General features: G+C 42.9%; 1 protein-coding gene across 1 annotated transcript in view; it reads right to left on the bottom strand.

Moving 5' to 3' along the window:
* Positions 1-14,881, bottom strand: part of myo1b (myosin IB) — a 171,322-nt gene extending 156,441 nt beyond the window's left edge. Inside the window, exon 1 of the mRNA XM_080753508.1 lies at positions 14,625-14,881. The gene's annotated coding sequence lies outside the window, so the exon portion shown is untranslated. The remainder of the gene's footprint in view (positions 1-14,624) is intronic.
* Between the last annotated feature and the right edge of the window lie 4,729 nt (positions 14,882-19,610).

The following is a 19,610-nucleotide window of genomic DNA, read 5'->3' as shown; positions in this document are numbered from 1 at the left end:
CATTCTGGGGGGAGTTTGTTCATGTTTTTGTGAGGGTATCAACCCTAGGAGACACGGGGAGAACATGCAAACTCCACACAGAAAGGCCCTATCGCCAACCCCACCTAGGGTGTGAGCGATGGGGCCTAAACATGGAAATGTGGAGAACACTATATATGGAGATAGTCCAGTCCATCATGTCATAATGGGACTACCGTCATAGACAGTAGCCATTGATAGGCCGGAGTCAATGGCTGTGTCTATGACGGTAGTTCCATATGACATATTGGACTAGACTATCTCCATATATAGTGTTATCCACATCTCCATGTTAGGACTCATATATGGGCATAAAAAGTATGTCATGTGACATCACTTCCTGTACAGACAGTCAGCCATTGACTCCGGATTAACAATGGCTACTGTCTATGACGGTAGTCCCATATGACATATTGGACTAGACTATCTCCATATATAGTGTTATCCACATATCCATGTTTAGACAGCCAATGACTCCGGCCTAACAATGGCTACTTTCTATGACGGTAGTCCCATATGACATGATGGACTGGACTATCTCCATATATAGTGTTATCCACATTTCGTGTAGCCGCCCTGTACAGGAAGTGATGTCACAACTCGCTGACATCACACTGACATCACAGAGGATACGGAAGGACGGTCACGAGGATACGGAAGGAAGGAAGGAAGGAAGGAAGGACACTCAAGCGACACGATTCTTCAGAGTATATGCGACCTTCAGTCTCAACCAGGCATCTGGTCTAGATGACCTGGAATTCAGTCTCTGCCCAGAGTGACACTCGCATGTCTGAAAGTACCATTTTGTTAGACCAACTTCACTTAAATAAACAAAAAGGTTAACAGTATGAACACAACCAGCCCGGTACACGTGTGATCTGACCATAGAGTACCGGTATGTCTACATTCATGAGCATTCTGATTCTGGTAAGGTGTTTCCCCATATTTCTCCATGACTCACTCAGTCTGCAGTTAAACAGTTTATCATAGGTTGGGTTATTGATATCAGAAGCGAGCTCACAGTGCGGCACCAAGTGTCGCGCAGTGAAAAATCGTGAACATTTGTGCAAGTCTGAATATTTTTTACCTGACAATTTTTTTACCCGATTCTATAAATGTCTTCTAAATCCTTCTAAGGTTTTTGAAAAATGCATGTTTCTACGTCGGTGGTTCTCAAACGTTTTCATATCAAGGACCCCCTAGAATAATATGTATTTGGCCGCCGACCCCCCCCATCTAGAAATATTTTGTATCAGGGACCCCCAGAAGCAAATATTTGAGCTACAAATGTTCGCTTTAAAAAAAGTTATATTCAAAGATTTGCAAAAAAATGTCATGCTTTTTCAAAAATAGCAGATATACAAGCTCGCATATCTGCTATTTTTCATTAGCTTAAGTATAAAATAATTCCAGGTTAATGGGTTAAACTCAACTGGGAAATGTGTTTTACAATGTCTGCCAGAAGGTGGACTGACACACAATGCGTCCGTAGATAAAAAAAAATGATAACAAAAGCTGGCTTGGTGCCAACAACAACTGCCATGGGTTTTTATTTTCTGTTGTGCCGAAACAAGGAAATAACAGAGCGATGCATCATCGAGCTCTTTTTTACACCACACAAACTGCATCCCGAAGGCCATTGTCACCCCCCCCCCCCCCCCCCCCCGTGTTGGCTTACATTCTATAAACTACAACTCTATGCCACTCCATTATGAATACACCATATACCACAAAAACAACAACAAGCTGTAGATCTGTTTCTTTTTTTTATTATCTTGAAAATGTGTGCAAATCTTTTAATATACTGTAGGCCTATGTGTTTTTAAAGCGAGCATTTGTAACTCAAATTCTTCTTCTGGGACTGGCGGTCCCTGGAAATAAATATTTTGAGATGGGGGCCAAATAAATATCAGTCGCCCAGAGGCGGCACAGCAGTTAAGGTTACAAAGTTACAGGTAAAAAGTTTGAAATAGAAAAAAAGTACTGTTTTGTACAACGAAAAAAACTAGACAAACAAAGCAAAAAACAAGAATCATCAACAAAACAGAGCAATGGTAAGGTAGGTAGGAAGTAAAAACGTCTCAGTGTGGTGCCAAACACAACGTGTCCACTGGTTCAGTGCAAAAAGCAGGAGAAGTGACACGTGCCCACAGCACATCTACACCATGAGAGTAAAGCCAACACTGAGGGTGTTGCTGTGTACTCAGTACCGCTGACCTTTCTGCTCCAGGTCTTTCTGCTCCAGGTCTTTCTGCTCCAGGTCTTTCTGCTCCAGGTCTTTCTGCTCCAGGACCAGGACCAGGAGGCATCATGTCAGGAGCCTTTCATCATGATTTATGGTCACCTTCTGACAAGCTTGGAACAACATGGTCGTAAAAACAAAACACTTTCTAGGAAAAAAGGAAAGACGCCACAGGCACATAATCACTAGCCTGGTTCCAGCCCACAGGCCCGCCCACTCTCAGAGTTGACTGTTTCTCTGGTCTGGTGTTGAGTAAATGAATCGGCAGACAGTTTACCGTCCAAAATGTCAGCTCCTCCAATGAGCGCAGGGGGTGGGGGTGGGTCTAACGAATATCCAATCCGCGCAGCAGTTGAAACGATTACATTTCAGGAAGTTCACACACCAGGCAGGCGGGCCTGGGGTTAAAACATCCAAAAATATGAATTAACTAGAGGTTCGCGGAGTCCACGCCCGCTTCTTTACTAAAAAACTTTTTTTTTCAAAAAAAAAAAGTTTTTTGAAAAAGAAAAAGTTTAAAAAATAAAATAAAATAAAAAAAAAGTTAAAAAACAAACAAAAAAAATTAAAAAAAATAAAATAAATAAATAAATAAAAAATTGGGGGGGGGGGGGGGGGAACTATTGTGGCGCAGCGCACGTTTCCGGTCGGACATATTTGACCGCCGGACGCACTTCCGGTTAAGAACTCCGTGTGCCACGTGATCAGTCCTAGCCAAGTGGTGTATACGGATGTTACTGCCATTGAGGTGAAAGAGAAAAGTGGAAAGTTGTGAGCTAACTATTAGCTATTTTTGTGTGTGTGTGTGTGTGTGTGTGTGTGTGTGTGTGTGTGTGTGTGTGTGTGTGTGTGTGTGTTCTGGCTACGCCCCCCTCGGTTGAAATTGGATCCGCCGGTCCCATAGCTGGGAATACGAGCCAATGGACGGCGGTCACCATGGCAACGGGGGGCCAATGATAGAGTTATGGGCGGTATTCCTTACGTTCTAGCACCTACCTATGAGTTGAAGTCGATGTAAAGGGGGCGTGAATGGGCTTGGAAGTGGGATGCGGCTCTTAGAGGAATGTATATTTAAGATAATACAAAATCAATCCCTTAGTGAACCCTCTATACTTAGTAAAACTGGCCCAAGTTGTAACTGTACTTGGGATGCTCTTTTTTTCCCCCTCTACACCCAATCTCTTCAACACAAATAGCAGATCTACAGCAAAAGCTCGCAAAGCATCGCAAATGCACCGCTTTGAGTGCTTGTAGATCTGCTCATTTTGGTTAAAGTTACCCCCCAGGACAGGGACGGTAGGGTCCAAGTGGTCTGGTCAAGGCAAACTGTATCAGTCCATAGCAGACAAGAGTGTAAACTTAGGCCAACGTGAAGACAAAACAACCACCGGGAATCTCTTTCCTGACATCTATAAATAGGCTACAAGACTTCTGTGAAACTACTGTGTGTATACATTACACAGCCCGACTGGTGGCAGTATTATTTTCACCTCTCCTTCCTGTGTGCACAATTCCTCTGCTTTGATCTGACAGTCTAGCCTATATTAATGTCACAAACCCACTCCTTTTCCTCCATGGTCCTCATGTTTCATGCTTCTTTCACCAAAAGGCCTGAACGACTCTAAAAACGTGGGCCATGCATGGTGGTAGAGCCATGGGTTACATCCACATACAATCATCACTGTAACATCAGTGTGTAAAGGTCTTTGCACACTGCTGCCTTTTTTCGGGACGAATATCGGAGTGAATTTCGGAGTGCGTGAATAAAAAAATCAACCTCACGTTATGTCAATCACGTTTGCACACTGCCGCCCGTTTCGTATTTATTTCGGACCAGGGTTGATTTTTCCCGATTTTCGCAGCTGTCGCACTGAGTCCCTTGCTCTCTCTCTCTTTCCTCTCTCTCTCCCTGGCCTACGGCTTTCGGATTTCAAAAACGCAATGAAAACACGCAGTGCAGTGTACTGTGCAACCACCTTAACTCTTACAGCAAGGGGTGCCCACACTTTTTTTGACTTGAGAACTACTTTTAACCGAGTGCAAACTGCGAGCTTGTAGATCTGCTATTTTTTTTTTAAATAGCTAAAGTATAAAATAATGTTAATGGTGTGGTGTTACGTATAAGACAAACACGCTTGGAATGGGACATCAGGTAGATTTTTGCCACCCCTGTCTTACAGTTTTCAGAAGAAGGCTGATGCACACCTCAGAAGGTTGGTGACAGGACAACGGTGCTAGGGAAGCACACTGTCTATGAACCTGCAATAATGTTGCTCTTTATCTTTAGGCTCGCTAGACCTTCATCATGGTCTGTCCGGATGAAGGTCCAGATAAAGAGTCACCATTTCTGTCCAGACAGTGTGTGGGACCTCTCTTTATTTATTTTTACCAGAAATCCCCTTTTTTAAACTCTTACGGTTTACAATTGTTCTATAAAACCTACTTGTCGTTTATGAGAATGCCAGGTTGAAACATACTGTAAATACGGTCTGAATTCCCAGAATTTAAAATGATGTTGCCGGGCCTTTTAACACTGTGTGTGTGTGTCTTGTCACTGCGCACGCACGCACTTACTTTCCAGTAGCCGTAGATATCTCACACACACACACACACACACACACACACACACACACACACACACACACACACACACACACACACACACACACACACACACACACACACACACACACACACACACACACACACACACACACACACACACACACACACACACACACACACACACACACACACACACACACACACAGAGAACAGAGCTGTAATGGACTGAATCAAATTGCAGTTACACTGTTACACCAGCATGGAAGGAGGGGGAGGGGAGGGAGACATGGGGTTCAAGAGCTGAACATTAGAAAGAAAATCAAACCTCGGTTCGAAGTGGAGCGGTGAATCTGAGCAGCTATACCCTGTGTGTGTGTGTGTGTGTGTGTGTGTGTGTGTGTGTGTGTGTGTGTGTGTGTCTAGTCTGCACAATAGTGCCCTTCTCAATTATGTTCCTGTCTGTCAGAACAGTACAGTACTGACCTTACTGTACTGTACCGTACAGTAACTGTACCTTACTGTACTGTACCTTACTGTGCTGTACCATACTGTACCGTACTGTGCTGTACCATACTGTACCGTACCTTACTGTACTGTACAAGTCCATTGTCAAATTATGATTATTTTGGTGTGTGTGTGTGTGTGGGGGGGGGGGGGGGGCTAACAGCATCACTCTGATCAGAGAGAGCAGAGTAACAGCATCACAGTCTGTTTGATCAGAGAGCAGAGTAAAGGTCGTTGCTGTGTTTTTTTGGGTGAATTTCGGAGCACGTAAATAAAAATAAAAAAATAAAAATAAAAAGAATCAACCTCACATTAGATTTTCGCAACTGTCACCACTGGGTCCCTTGCTCGCTCTCCCTCTCCTTCTTTCCTTGGCCTGAAATTTTTTTTTTTTTTTTTTTTTTTTTCAGTTTCCAAAACGCAACAAAAAAACGCAGCAGTGTGCGACTGCCCTGCCGAGACGCTATTGGCCAACGGGAGGAAGTACAGCGCTGCATAGTTGGTGAAAACCAGAACAACCACCGGAGAAAAAAAATCCCATGGGCATTTTTTTCTGATGAGTTATAGAAGCGTTTCTGGAGTCAGTCATGGAAAAATAGCACAAATAACTTAAAGTACATAAATAGGAGGAAGAATACAAATACGTTTCTTGTTATCCAATCAAGAGAACACGAACAAAAGTATGTTTATACGTTTTCTTTTTTTTCATGATACACTACATCAGTGGTTCTCAACCTTTTCAGGCCACAACCCCCAAAATAATCATATTTAACTTTTTATCTAAACAAAAAAACGGCCGAAAACTCAGGAAACTCAGGCGTGGCGGCGTCAAACAACGGGAATAACTTGGGAAACTCGTGATAGAGCAGACAGTTAAATTGTCACTTTAGAAATGCGCAGATACCCTCTCACCCCTGGGGGGTCCCTACCCACAGGTTGAGAACCACTGTACTACATAATACCCACTGTGTACTAGGGCTGTCTTCGACACAGGATTTATGAAGTCGATTCAAGTCGCGGGGGTTAATCCGACGCGTCGACGAATCGTTTTATAGTCTACTTTGTGTAAAAAAAAAAGAAAAAAAAAGTGTTGCTTTAAACCACGTCAACATAATAGAATAATACATTAAGAGATGAATTGAATACACAGTGTTTTCGGTGATATCGGTGCGCGAGCACAAATGTTATCTGCATAGCAGTGTACAACCATAGAGTTATAACACACCGTTAAAACAAATAAAACATCTCCGCTGTTTCAACTCTGCCCCGTCTCTCTGCACTGTCTGCAGCGTGCAGTAGAGATGAGACATTCGCGAACGATTCCGCTCTCTTGAACGGCTCTTTTAAATGAACGATGGGATCCAGTCCGCAGTCGCGGGACACAGAGCACTGACAGAGTAATGAGTCAGTGTCGAGAACGGATTCATTTCAGGAACTGATCATAAAAAGGTGGAGGCACAGCTCCCGCTTGAGCCAGGAGTGTGGACATGTCATGGACGCAAACACAGCGAAACACAATCATTCATCATGGATTACAACACTGGAACAATTCAGAAGCACTTTAATTAGAAAATGTAACTTGTAGCCTACACTTGTGTATGTTAATTTGACTTTAGAAGATTGTTTACTACTTCGTGGACGCGCGTTTGTGCTGTGGCAGGTTATTTAATATGGGATTTTGACAGCGTGCTTCCTCCTCTTAACGGAACACTGTCCCGGTCCGGCTCTGAATGTTTTAACGAAGCGGCGGTTCTGAACCGTTCTGGCCGTTCCGTCTCACTTTCAACCCGACGCTGGTGCGAGACAATAAATAACTGTTCGCCAATTGCTACTTCTCATTGGAAGTACATGACACCACACCAGTCCAGCAGTGCACCGCAGTACTGGCAGTAGTAGGCTATAACTGGTGATATAAAAAAATATATATTTTCGCTTCGACTCAAACAATTGGCGTCGATTCCCGGGGCTTAAAACGACGCGTCGATTCGTCGATTTTTAGAAGACACCCCTACTGTGTACACGGTAAGCATAATTACAGCAGTGCCGTTCTCTCCACATTCCAAATCAAATAGCCTATAGGAAGATGTTGCATCATGTCAACAACAGAATGAGGGCAAACGCAACGAGGACAGTCCTGTGTTTAGACTGAATCAACAGTCTGCAAGCCTTGAGTCGCCTCTACTGGAAACCAGTGGTTCTCAACCAGGGGCACGGGGACCACCAGTGGTCCCACAATTAGAGAATTGTTATTTTTCTTTTCAAAACTTTTTTTTTAAAATTGAAATACAGTGTCACATTGAGGAAGGTATACATAGTGATGACACCCCAAATCCCATTCCCATCACAGTAATTATTGGCACAGAATAGCATGAGATCTGAGGCTATCATAGAACATAGAAGTCTAGTATAGAAAGAAATAAACCTGCCCATAAAAGGTAATAAAAGAAAATACATTTTCTCCCCTCCATATTCCCAATGTTGTGTTAAGCCATTTCCCCAGCCCTAATACTCTACGCTAGATCCATGCCCTAATACTCTACGCTAGATCCATGCCCTAATACTCTACGCTAGACCCATGCCCTAATACTCTACGCTAGATCCATGCCCTAATACTCTACGCTAGACCCATGCCCTAATACTCTACGCTAGACCCATGCCCTAATACTCTACGCTAGATCCATGCCCTAATACTCTACGCTAGACCCATGCCCTAATACTCTACGCTAGATCCATGCCCTAATACTCTACGCTAGACCCATGCCCTAATACTCTACGCTAGACCCATGCCCTAATACTCTACGCTAGATCCATGCCCTAATACTCTACGCTAGACCCATGCCCTAATACTCTACGCTAGACCCATGCCCTAATACTCTACGCTAGACCCATGCCCTAATACTCTACGCTAGATTCATGCCCTAATACTCTACGCTAGACCCATGCCCTAATACTCTACGCTAGATCCATGCCCTAATACTCTACGCTAGATCCAAGCCCTAATACTCTACGCTAGATCCATGCCCTAATACTCTACGCTAGATCCATGCCCTAATACTCTACGCTAGATCCAAGCCCTAATACTCTACGCTAGATCCATGCCCTAATACTCTACGCTAGATCCAAGCCCTAATACTCTACGCTAGATCCATCCCTGCTGGAGAATTGTTATTTTTGATCAACGTTTGCCCGTTATCTGTCCTTTGATACCACATCAATACATCATGTACATTAACACATCTGCCGCCTTACACGTTTATAAACGTTCTATTTTGCCCAGCTATCTACCGCCTTACACGTTACTGTACGTTCTACCGTTTTTGGCCACTGGGGGGCACTGTTCACTAATATATGAGACAGCAATGTGTTCACAGCTCTTTGGGCAGCCTGTGATGCTGATAAAAAATTATAAAAATGTTATTCATGTAATCAGCTTTCTGCACACCTTCTTCAAGATGGCTGCCAAAATGGCCACCATCCACATGCTGTAATTGTTTGTGTGTGTTAATCTAAAAATAGATTTTTCTTGGGGTTGATTATATTTTTCTGCCAACTGCAAGGGGGCAATGGACATCTTCTGAGAGCTTATTTTTTTTCAAAAAATGTTTAATTTTTTATTTATTTTCATTTTAATTTTTTGTAAAAAGCCGGGCAGTACTAAGATAGATTTTTTTTTAACCCTTGGCAGGCATTGTGTTAATTGTGGACAAAATCGTATCCAACGAATATTCTACGTTTTGGGTCTGAGAGGCTGAATGCCATCAAATGGTGGTCCGTGGCCAAATGCCAAATAAATGATGGACCTTGACATGAAAAAGCTTGAAACCCACGGCTATAAGTTATTGGTTTACCATTTAATAATGGTGGTCGGCGACTCAAATGCTGAAAAAAAAGAATGGACCTTGATATGAAACTTGACAGTTCAGTTTGTCTTGTTTTTCCCCTGTCACTTTCTCCCTCATCTTCGGTTCAAAAGTCTACATCATTGGGTCTTCAACAGGGGGTCCGGGACCCTTAGGGGGTCCTCGGGGTTACTGCAGCGGGGCCAAATCTTTGTGTGATTGGAACTCTTTTTTTTCCTTCCTTTTTTTTACATTAACGACCCTAGAATCCCTAGTCTCAGCTGAAAATAGGCAATCTACTGTACATAGCTCACAACAACGCTTGCAGATCGGCTATTTTCGGCAAAGAGGTTTACATCTCCCTTCAGAAACATTGCTATTCAGAAGATTGACTTCCATTATTCTAAATGGAGGTGTCACCAAAAACTAACCCTAACCTCAGTAAAACTAACGCTGGTGAATGCTAACCTGGTGAAATGCTAACCTGCCGACACTGGTGAATGCTAACCTGCCGACACTGGTGAATGCTAACCTAGAGGAGAGGAAATAGGAGCAGACCAAGTGCAAGTTTTCAAAGTATTGAGGGTTCAAGTGGTTAAACCATCTGAAAATACACGTGAACATGAATCCACGCTAATAATGAACTAGAGTGATTATACTGAAAATGAATTGGTTCAGTAACCCTAAAAGTTGTTTGGAATTGAAAAAAAAAGAAAAAAGAAAATGTCCGCCTGCCGGTTCTGTGAAAGCACCATGGTTTCAAGATTCTAGAACGACACCAGTTCTAGAACCAAAGTTATTTTAGTGAGAAAGGGGCCTTTAATCTGCAACACACTTTCATACAATAAGCAGTGGGGGTCCCTGCTTCATCTCTCATCTATACAATATGCAGTGGGGGTCCCTGCTTCATCTCTCATCTATACAATATGCAGTGGGGGTCCCTGCTTCATCTCTCTCTCAGCTAAGGTGGTCCTTGGTTTGAAAACCATTGAAGACCCCTGGTCTTCTACATTCAAACTGAACGGGTTGCAAAGTGCAGGGTTTCCCAAAGTGGGTGCCGTGCTGCAGTCCAGGGGTTCCGCAGAATAATGTGATAATATCACTTCACTATGCTTAGTAAAACAGACCTGATTTGCACCGAGTTATTTTTCCATCTATGGCTAACTCTCTTCAACAAAAATAGTTGTGACGCGTTGTGAGCTTGTAGATCGGCTATTTATTATGGTGAATGTTCCCCCCCACAATATGGATGCTGGTGTTCAAGTGGTTAATCGTCAAGTATAAAGCAATTTTCAGTCAGTTCTGATGGAAACGGATATTTCTCCGTGACATAGCCTACCGTATATCAGGTGGAAAGATGTGCATATTTACGTAGCGTAATATCACACAAGATTCCACAAAGTTTAAGTTATTTAGGGTTGCCCCGAGTCAAAAGTTTGAAAACCCCTGGCAAAGTAGTAGGCTTAAAGGAGTAGTTCACCCCCAAAATGATATTTCTTCTATCGATTACTCATGCCTTGGAGACTTGTGTTCAATAATATCTTTCGTTTTTTTGTTGCATTCCTAAGACAAAAATGTTGATTCCGGATGGGAACCCAAATGCATTTGGGTCCCAATCCGGAATCAATGGGGGTATATTTACTATAATCAATTTTTTTGTCTTAGGAATGCAACAAATACTATATATATATATATATGGTTAGTTTGGGTAAGACTGTGGTAAGAGCGCTTGTTTTGTCGTTCACCACACACCAATCACCACCAGATGGCGACGACAGCCATTCACTAGTGAAGGCGCTGACGTCACTCGTTTGCGACTCTCTTTCTTTATTTACTAGCCTAGCCTAGCCTAGCCTAGCCTAAATATAACGATTGCATTCACCACGGCTTCGTAACTCGCGCGGCCGGCGCCCTGGCCCGCTCTTCGCGGCCACTCGCGCCTGCGGCGCTCTGGGGCGAAGAGCAGGACCAAGGTCCGCTGGCCTTCGCGCCGCTTGCAATGTCGTGGACAATCGAGCGGCTCCGCCTGGAGGACGTTGTTGTGGCGACCGCTTGTTCCGCCCCGTGCCGCACGGCGAGCGCACCGTTTCTCTATCTAACCGTTTCTCTATCTAACCGTGTAATATATATATATATATATATATATCTATACTATAATTTTGCGAATGTCTGTCTGAGTGAGTGTCTGTCTGTCTGTCTGAGTGTCTGTCTGTCACAGCGTTTCTCCTCAGTGGCTGGAGCAATTGATCTGAAATCGCATCACCATTAGCATATGAACACACCTGACATAACTGTGAAGCCCGTTTGTCACTTTCACAAATCATATGCTGTATATTAGCATTTTTATGGTGTAACTACTATCTATTCTGCATCTAGCATGAGGCATATCTATTCTGCATCTAGCATGGGGCAACATGTTTAACCAGCTCTGTGTGTGTGTGTGTGTGTGTGTGTGTGTGTGTGTGTGTGTGTGTGTGTGTGTGTGTGTGTGTGCGTGGGTGCGTGTGTGGGTGGGTGTTGGCTGGCCCTCTTTCAGATGTTGTCATGTAGATCGTTACACAGTATCTCTGTAGCCTTTAAACGAAACGGGTCTTTCTTACATTGATGCTCCTACATATTATCATGCAAGCACCAGAAAGTTACTTTCCATCCCTCATATACTGTGTGCACAGTGCACACCCCATAACACACACACTGCACATCATTTTGGAGCTCATATCTTTGAACGGGTAAGAGCTAGTATATAATACTATATATAATTGAACTTAAGTCTCCATGGCTTGAGTAATCAATATAAAATATTATTTTGGGGGTGAACTACTCCTTTAACCCATTCAGGCCGGGTACACATTTTAGTGTATGGGAGGGGCTTACAGTACATGTACAGTATGTATCAACATATTTGTTTTTGTAGGCTAATTTCTGATTTGGGCCTAACTATAGGTTAGGCCTAAATGGGTTAAGAAACGAAAACAGCTGGTGTGTGTGTGTGTGTGTGTGTGTGTGTGTGTGTGTGTTTTATTTTTAGCTGATTGTTAACGTTTGCAGTTGGATGTGGGAGCCTATGTTATCATTGCAGTGGGTCTGTCAACGCTATAATGGCCTCAGACACACAGGAGACAACTTTCTCAGGGACTGACTACATTCTGGGTACATCTGCTCTGCAACCACCAGAGTGGTCCTCAAAGCGGGGTCCGGGGACCCCCAGAGGTCCTTGAGGAGGTTACATAGTAGGTCCCCACTAGGCAAAATTGGTTTAAAAGAGCAATCTTTAACCCTATGCACATAAGCCATGTGGAAAAATAGCCGGCCTACGGAATACAAGCTCACAACGCGTCCATTAAAAAATAACTAAATCTTTAGAAAAATGTTAACAAATATTAACAGCACATATCTTGCAGCATATCATTGGGGGTCCCTGGTACAAAATCCTCTCTTTTTTTTCAGATGGGGGACCACGGTCAAATACATGTCAATGTAGGGGTCCTGCTAGCCTCAAATTACAACTTTTTGTATGTTGGAGCTAGAGTTGCAACACCAACCATTCAATAATTTCTGTGTTGGAGTTTGGAAGAGCTCGTTAGAAATTAATCAAGGCCCTGCGGCCTGCGTGCGTACTAACTGTTTCTAAGGGTGCGTTTGGAAAAACAGCACTGAGCGCAGTCGCAAATAGTGCACTCCGAACGAACCCATAAATGTCACATAATGCAGGAGGCAGTGGGACGTTGCGTTAATGAAAACGAGCTCTTCCAAACTCCAACACTTGGAAAAATAATCACCTGCATGGAATTTCTTGACAGAAAGTAGTTCATAAGATGTCTACGGTGGATCCAAACAAACACTTTGCAGATAGAAAAATACCTTTCCGACCGTACAGCTGCAATGTTTAACATTGTTTAATTCACATGGCATTGGTTCTACCCCCGTTGGTCCGACCACCTAAACCTAACCTAAAACTACTGTATGCCTAAACCTAACCTCAGTAAACTATGCCTAAACCTAACCCTAAGTGGGATGCAGGGGTAGTCCCCGCGCGGTTGAAGAAGGCCTAATAGCCCAGTCACCCAAATTGTGAGATGACCTGTGATTTCATGCCGTACTTTTTATTTCTGTTTTATCTATTAGTTTGGTCATTAAGGTCCACAGAATGAGAGGTCTGCTCTGCCGGGAAAAACGTCCCCACAAAACTGTGAAAAGTGAGTCATCACTTTTTTTGGATGAGTCATCACTTTTCACCGTTTTGCGGGGCCGTTTTTATTCCAAGGAATGTTTTCCATGCAAAACAAATGCTTGCAATGGATTCAGAAGAACCCCTAGTTTGACCCCTCACATGCTACTTAAAGCAGATTTTCTCTTTTTTTATATATATATTTTTCTTTTCCTGTATTGTGAAGTTGACGGGACAGTGAATATACACATGGCCATAAGATTTTTTTCTCGATGTTTCCTGCAGAGCAGACCTCTCATTCTGTGGACCTTAATGACCAAACTAAAAGTCAACATGAAACAGAAATAAAAGGTATGGCATGACATCACAGGTTCAACCCTATTCCTTGAGCTTTTGGGCCTGTGGCTCCCTCCCTGACTATAACTACATTGGCTACATCTATCTATAGTGGCTACATATGTTGTGTCCATCTGCTACACTTTCTGCCCTGTAGTTTGAAGTTTCAATGGGTCGGATGTGTGCGTGTGCGCGTGTTTCTGTGCAGTTTGAGCGCACACATGTTGACAATTAGCCGACGCATTCTTGATTAACTATGTTAAATCACCCTTGATTTGGAGGGAAGGGGTGTGGGAAAAATACAGTTGGCGAAGAAAAAGAAAAGTAGACCTACACCAAAAAAACTAACTGCAAACTACTTGCTATTCAAGGTCTGTGTGTACGCGCGTGCGTGTGTGCATGTGTCGTGTCAGTCCTGCACAATGTGGACACGAAATGAATGAGAGCTTTTTCTTTTTGTTGAGTTACCAACTTTAGCCTTGGTTTTCCAGCACGCGTCTCTCTATCTACGAGCAAGAAGACACAGTGTAACCAAATGTAACCGTGCAGTCTCAACACACACACACACACACACACACACACACACACACACACACACACACACACACACACACACACACACACACACACACACACACACACACACACACACACACACACACAGGCAAGAAAGAAAGAACTTTCAGCAAGATAACATGTGTCCGCTTGGTTACTTTAAAACAGCACAGCATGTGCTTTAACAATGAAACAACTGCAACCCCAACACAGTGTGAGTACAGTGTGAGTGCTGCTCCAAATTGACCCTCACAGCTTTGTAACTCTCTCTGACAGTGTAACAAAAATGGAACCAAATGGACCCGAACAATGTCATCATGCTTTTCAGTCTGACAGAAGCACTGGTTTTGCATTGAGAGAGAGAGAGTTCTGTATAAAATAACTCCACTTTACTTGCCTCTTTCAGTGTGCAGTGTTGTCTCTCCTCCTCCAACTATAATCCACTGTGTGGAAACACCACGCTATGGAAACTATCCTCTTCTCTTCTCCTTCCAGACACAGAGAGGGTCTCCTTCCTTTTAGACCCCGAAGCCCTTCCTCCAGTTCCACCAAGTCTTTTATTGTGCTTTTATTAAATGTTATTTTAGTTTTAATAACTTATATAAATATATCTATGTATCCGCTGCAGGCTGCCTGGAAGAAGAATCGTGTGTGGACGCGTCTCCCATCCGCTCTGTGGAACACTTTGAATGGATTGGAGAGACTGATGTGTAATTGTGGGACGGGCTGGGAGGGGGAGGGAGTGGCGTCCCCCTCCTAATCACCTCCTGGCTGCTATAGTAGGGCGGATTATGTGAAAAAATCGTTAACACAGCGGATAAAAGCATGACATTTGATACAGAAGTCCCTTAAGGGGTGCCCACAAAAATCTTAAACAGGAAGTGAGTTATGGACACAATTCAAAATGGCCACCTAAACAGTTGACAGTTCACTCAAAAGACACCAAAATAATCTCCAAAAAGCATACAATTTGGCACACATGTCCCTTGGGTCATGTGTGCCCAAAAATCTTAGACAGGAAGTAAAGTATTGACTCAAAAAACTCAAAAAGCCTATAGAATCTCGTAGAAGCATATAACTCCACCATGTTCGAAACAGTGAAGCAAGTATATGCGATTAAAGGTAGACTTGTGCTTTCATCAGGTTTCTAGCATACGTATAATAAGGAGCACTCAATGTACATACAGTACCACACTATATGCTTTTATGACGTCCCTTTATGTTTTCCTTCGTGTCAACTGCTATTTTAAATTTAGCCAAAAACTCACTTCCTGGTTAAAAACTATTTTGGCACCCCTTGTAGCATGCATGAAGATGACCCAAGGACCTTGTAGCATGCATGAAGATGACCCAAGGAGCATGCATGAAGATGACCCAAGGACCTTGTAGCATGCATGAAGATGACCCAAGGGACATTTGTACCACGTCATGCTTTTATGAGGTTATCTGAGTGTCTTTTGCATCAGCTGTCAATACTGTTACCATCAATGTCGTCAATAACTTACTTCCTGTTTCAGATTCCTTTTGGCAGCCCTAGGATGTCTTAGGATGACCCAAGGGGCATACATTATGTGCCAAAATGTATGCTTCTATGAGATTCTATAGGCTTTTTGAGTCAATCGCCAACACTGTAGGCGACTAGGCGTCCATTTTCAATAGTCATTAATTCACTTCTTGTTTAAGATTTTTTGGGGCAACCCTTCTAAGATGTCTTAGGATGACCCAACGGACATGTGTGACACATGTTATTCTTTTTGGATATTCCTTTGTTGTCTTTTGAGTCAACGGTCAACCGTTTATGCGGCCATTTTGAATTTTAGCCATAACTCACTTCCTGTATACGATTTTATAGGGGCATCCCATCTAGGATGTTTTAGGATGACCCAAGGTACAATTGTACCAAATGTCATACTTTTATCCGCCACTTAACAATTTTTCCACATAATCCCCCCTACTATAGCAGAGGAGGGAGGATTAAACTTCTCCATTGAAGCTCACACGCACATACAGTGTACACACACACACACACACACACACACACTGAAGTGAACAGCAGCAGCAGCCCAGACAGACAGTGCAACACCCCCCTCCTGTGGTGTGTTGGGAGAATTGCAACAAACAGCTGGGCAGTGGGCACGCTTTGATCGTTACCATGATTTTTCTTTATTAACAAATAGGATTAGGTTGTATATCAAAATAAAAGGCAGGGCATAACAGAACAAAACGTAGGACAAGGACAGTACAAATACATTAAAATAAAATACAATAACCTATAGAAAAGACACTGTTATCCAGGTCAATTGATTGATTGAATACTTTATAAGCAGTTTGCATAGGAAAAACACATATAGTACATTTAAGATACAAGGGGGGCCTTTTTTGTCCATGCTAAACCCTAATCCCCTAAGCTTCTTGCCTTTTTTACCATTGAAAAACATTTTTAAAATACTTCAAAAAGCCAATCTGCCAGGGGGCACGGTGGCGTAGTTACTGTAGAAGTTCCTGGGTTCGATTCCCGCTGTGGGCGCTAAGGGCGTGTTCCCTCCTCCGCCTCATCAGCACCCACATCTTAGGTGGTGTTGGCAAAAGGGCCTTTCTGTGTGGAGTTTGCATGTTCTTCCCATGTCTCCTAGGGTAGATACCCTCACAAAAACATGCAGTAATCCTGGTCTCTATACTGCCTCCCCCTGGCCAGCCAGGGCGCCTGATGGTAGGGGAAAGGAACTGGTTGGAATAACGTGTTCCTTCCACGCGCTACGTCCAAACCGGGGAAATCCCCACTGTCAGGTGAAAAGAAGCAACTTGGACTCCTCATGCATAGAAGGAAGCATGAGGTCAGTCTGTTGTCTCCCCAGGCGTGGCAGAGGGAGAGCAGAGCCCAGGATTACATAGGCAATTAGCCCTTCGCTATGCCCCTCCTAAACCCGTGCTTGCCCAATGCCACGTTTAGCGACAGGTTACTAAGGCGGGTGCCTTGGCAAGCTGCCATGGCGGCGTGCAGCAATAGCACCCAGCTGCAGACTAAGTAACCTGCCTCAAACGCACGTCTAGGAAGAAAACAATAGCCTATACTAAAGTCAGATTAACATACAGTACACAAGTGTTACCAGTTATATTTTCTCATGAAGTGCTCCTAAATTATTCCAGTGGGTTTGTGTAGGTCAGTGCAATCCGTTCTGTTTTTGTTTCAGTGTTTGTGACACGGAAGCGAGTGGGTGGGACGTTCGCGAACGAATCGAGTCTTTTGAACGGCTCTTTGAAATGAACGATATAATTCGGTTCACAGTAGGGAGCCGTTCCTTTCTAATGAACAGTGTTGGGAAAAGTACTAAATATATTTACTTAGGTAAACATATCAATACTGCAATCAAGTTTGGAATGTTATTAATGTACTTAATATTTTGTGTTTTATTAATGAGTAAAAGTAAAATAGTATTGGTATCAAAATGTACTTAAATTAGCCTACCAATATTAGAACGTAGCCTACTCATTATGCAGAATGTCCTGTTTCACAGGTTTTCCAATGAGTAAAATGTAGAAAAATCATTTGCAAATAGCTGATCTACAAGCTCACAATGCATTGCAACGTGACACATTGTGAGCTTGTAGATCACCTATTTTCAAATGCCAGAAATGTATCCAATGGCAAAAATGTATAGGCCTATTTGGGTGGAAGTGATTTACAATCATAATCAAAATCTACAAAGTAACCAGTAACTAAAATGAGGCAGTCTTTTGAACGGCTCTTTGAAAGGAACGGATCTCAGAGATCCGGTTCACTTCAGAGAACCATAAATCCCATCTCTATCTAGCAGCCAGACTCGCGGTACAGCGATGCGCGCCGCCATGGCAGCTTGCCAAGTCAGCTGCGTTAGTAACCTGTTGCTAACTTGGCATTGGACAAGGACGGCTTTAGGAGGGGCATAGCGAAGGGCTAATTGGCACTGGGTGAAAAATGTTACCAAATCGTGGGACAGAAATGTAAAAAAAAAGAAATAGCAGATCTACATTGTGAGCTATTAAGCTACATTTTAAACTATTTAAAAATGTTTTTCAAAATAGTAAAAAAAAGGAAGTTTAGGGGTTTAGCTTGGCGAAAATAGGGCCCATAACATGTGTTGTGTTGTGCAGTCATTAAAGAAGTACCCGTCATTAATGAAGCTCCCGACGCATTGCATTGTGACAAGCATGTTACAAGTTTGTAGATCTGCTATTAGCCTAAATATAGTCTAATTTAGGGATTATTTGGTTATGTAGGCTGATGTATGATTTGTAAGACACACACACACACACACACACACACACACACACACACACACACACACACACACACACACACACACACAGTTGAGTTAAGCTTGATTGATTGTTTGGTTTCGTTTAATCAAAGTATAATCAACAGTCTAAAATTTCACGAGCATAACACAATAAAGTGCACACTGCGACATGTTGTGAGCTTGTAGATCTGCTATTTTGGTGAAGACCAAGAACAGAGCCAAGGCCAAGTTTACCATGTGTTGAGGGTTGAAAAAGAAAAATTGCACACAAACAAATGAATCCAACATAATTTATAGAAAAGATCAAACCAAACCATTTTCACAACACTGATGACTGCTGTCAAACAAGCTAGCTATCTATGAAGTCTATGAAAAAGTTTAATCTGCAACACAATTTGATGTAATTGTAGCGGTCCCTGCTTCATCTCTCTCTCAGCAAAAGGATCCGTAGCCTTATAAATAACTAAAGGCAGATGATTTGCTGTGGCGACCCCTGAAGGGAACAGCCAAAAGGAATTAAGAAGAAGTATGTCACCTCATACATGGTGTAGACCTGAGGACCCCTTCCTCAGGTCTACACCATGTATGAGGTGACATCTCCAAGAAGAAGAGGGGTCGTCAGGTCTACACCATGTATGAGGTGACATTAAGAAGAAGAGGGGTCCTCAGGTCTACACCATGTATGAGGTGACATCTCCAAGAAGAAGAGGGGTCCTCAGGTCTACAGCATGTATGAGGTGACATTAAGAAGAAGAGGGGTCCTCAGGTCTACACCATGTATGAGGTGACATTAAAGGACCTACACCATGAATTTTCACTCTTTCTATTTTAAAACCTTTTTTTGGGGTCCCACTGGCACCTTCTATCCTCACAAAGTCCTATTTCTGACCGTTGTGTCTTTCTCTGGTTTTGGGCAGACAGAGATGAAAAGCTTTCCACGGGTTCTCAGAACAGTGCTGTTCTGAGAGTTGACGAGAGTGACGTCACTCTCGGATTCCCGTTTTTTTTTTCAGTCAAAAAAAAAAAAAAAAAAATCAAAAAAATTTTTTTTTTCAAAACTTTTTTTTTTCAAAAAGATGCAATGCAGTCATAAAAAAAATCAAAAA

Source organism: Nannobrachium achirus, assembly GCF_963921795.1.
Source record: "Nannobrachium achirus genome assembly, chromosome: 22".
NCBI lineage: Eukaryota > Metazoa > Chordata > Actinopteri > Myctophiformes > Myctophidae > Nannobrachium > Nannobrachium achirus.
This window is presented reverse-complemented; position numbering and strand designations above follow the sequence as displayed.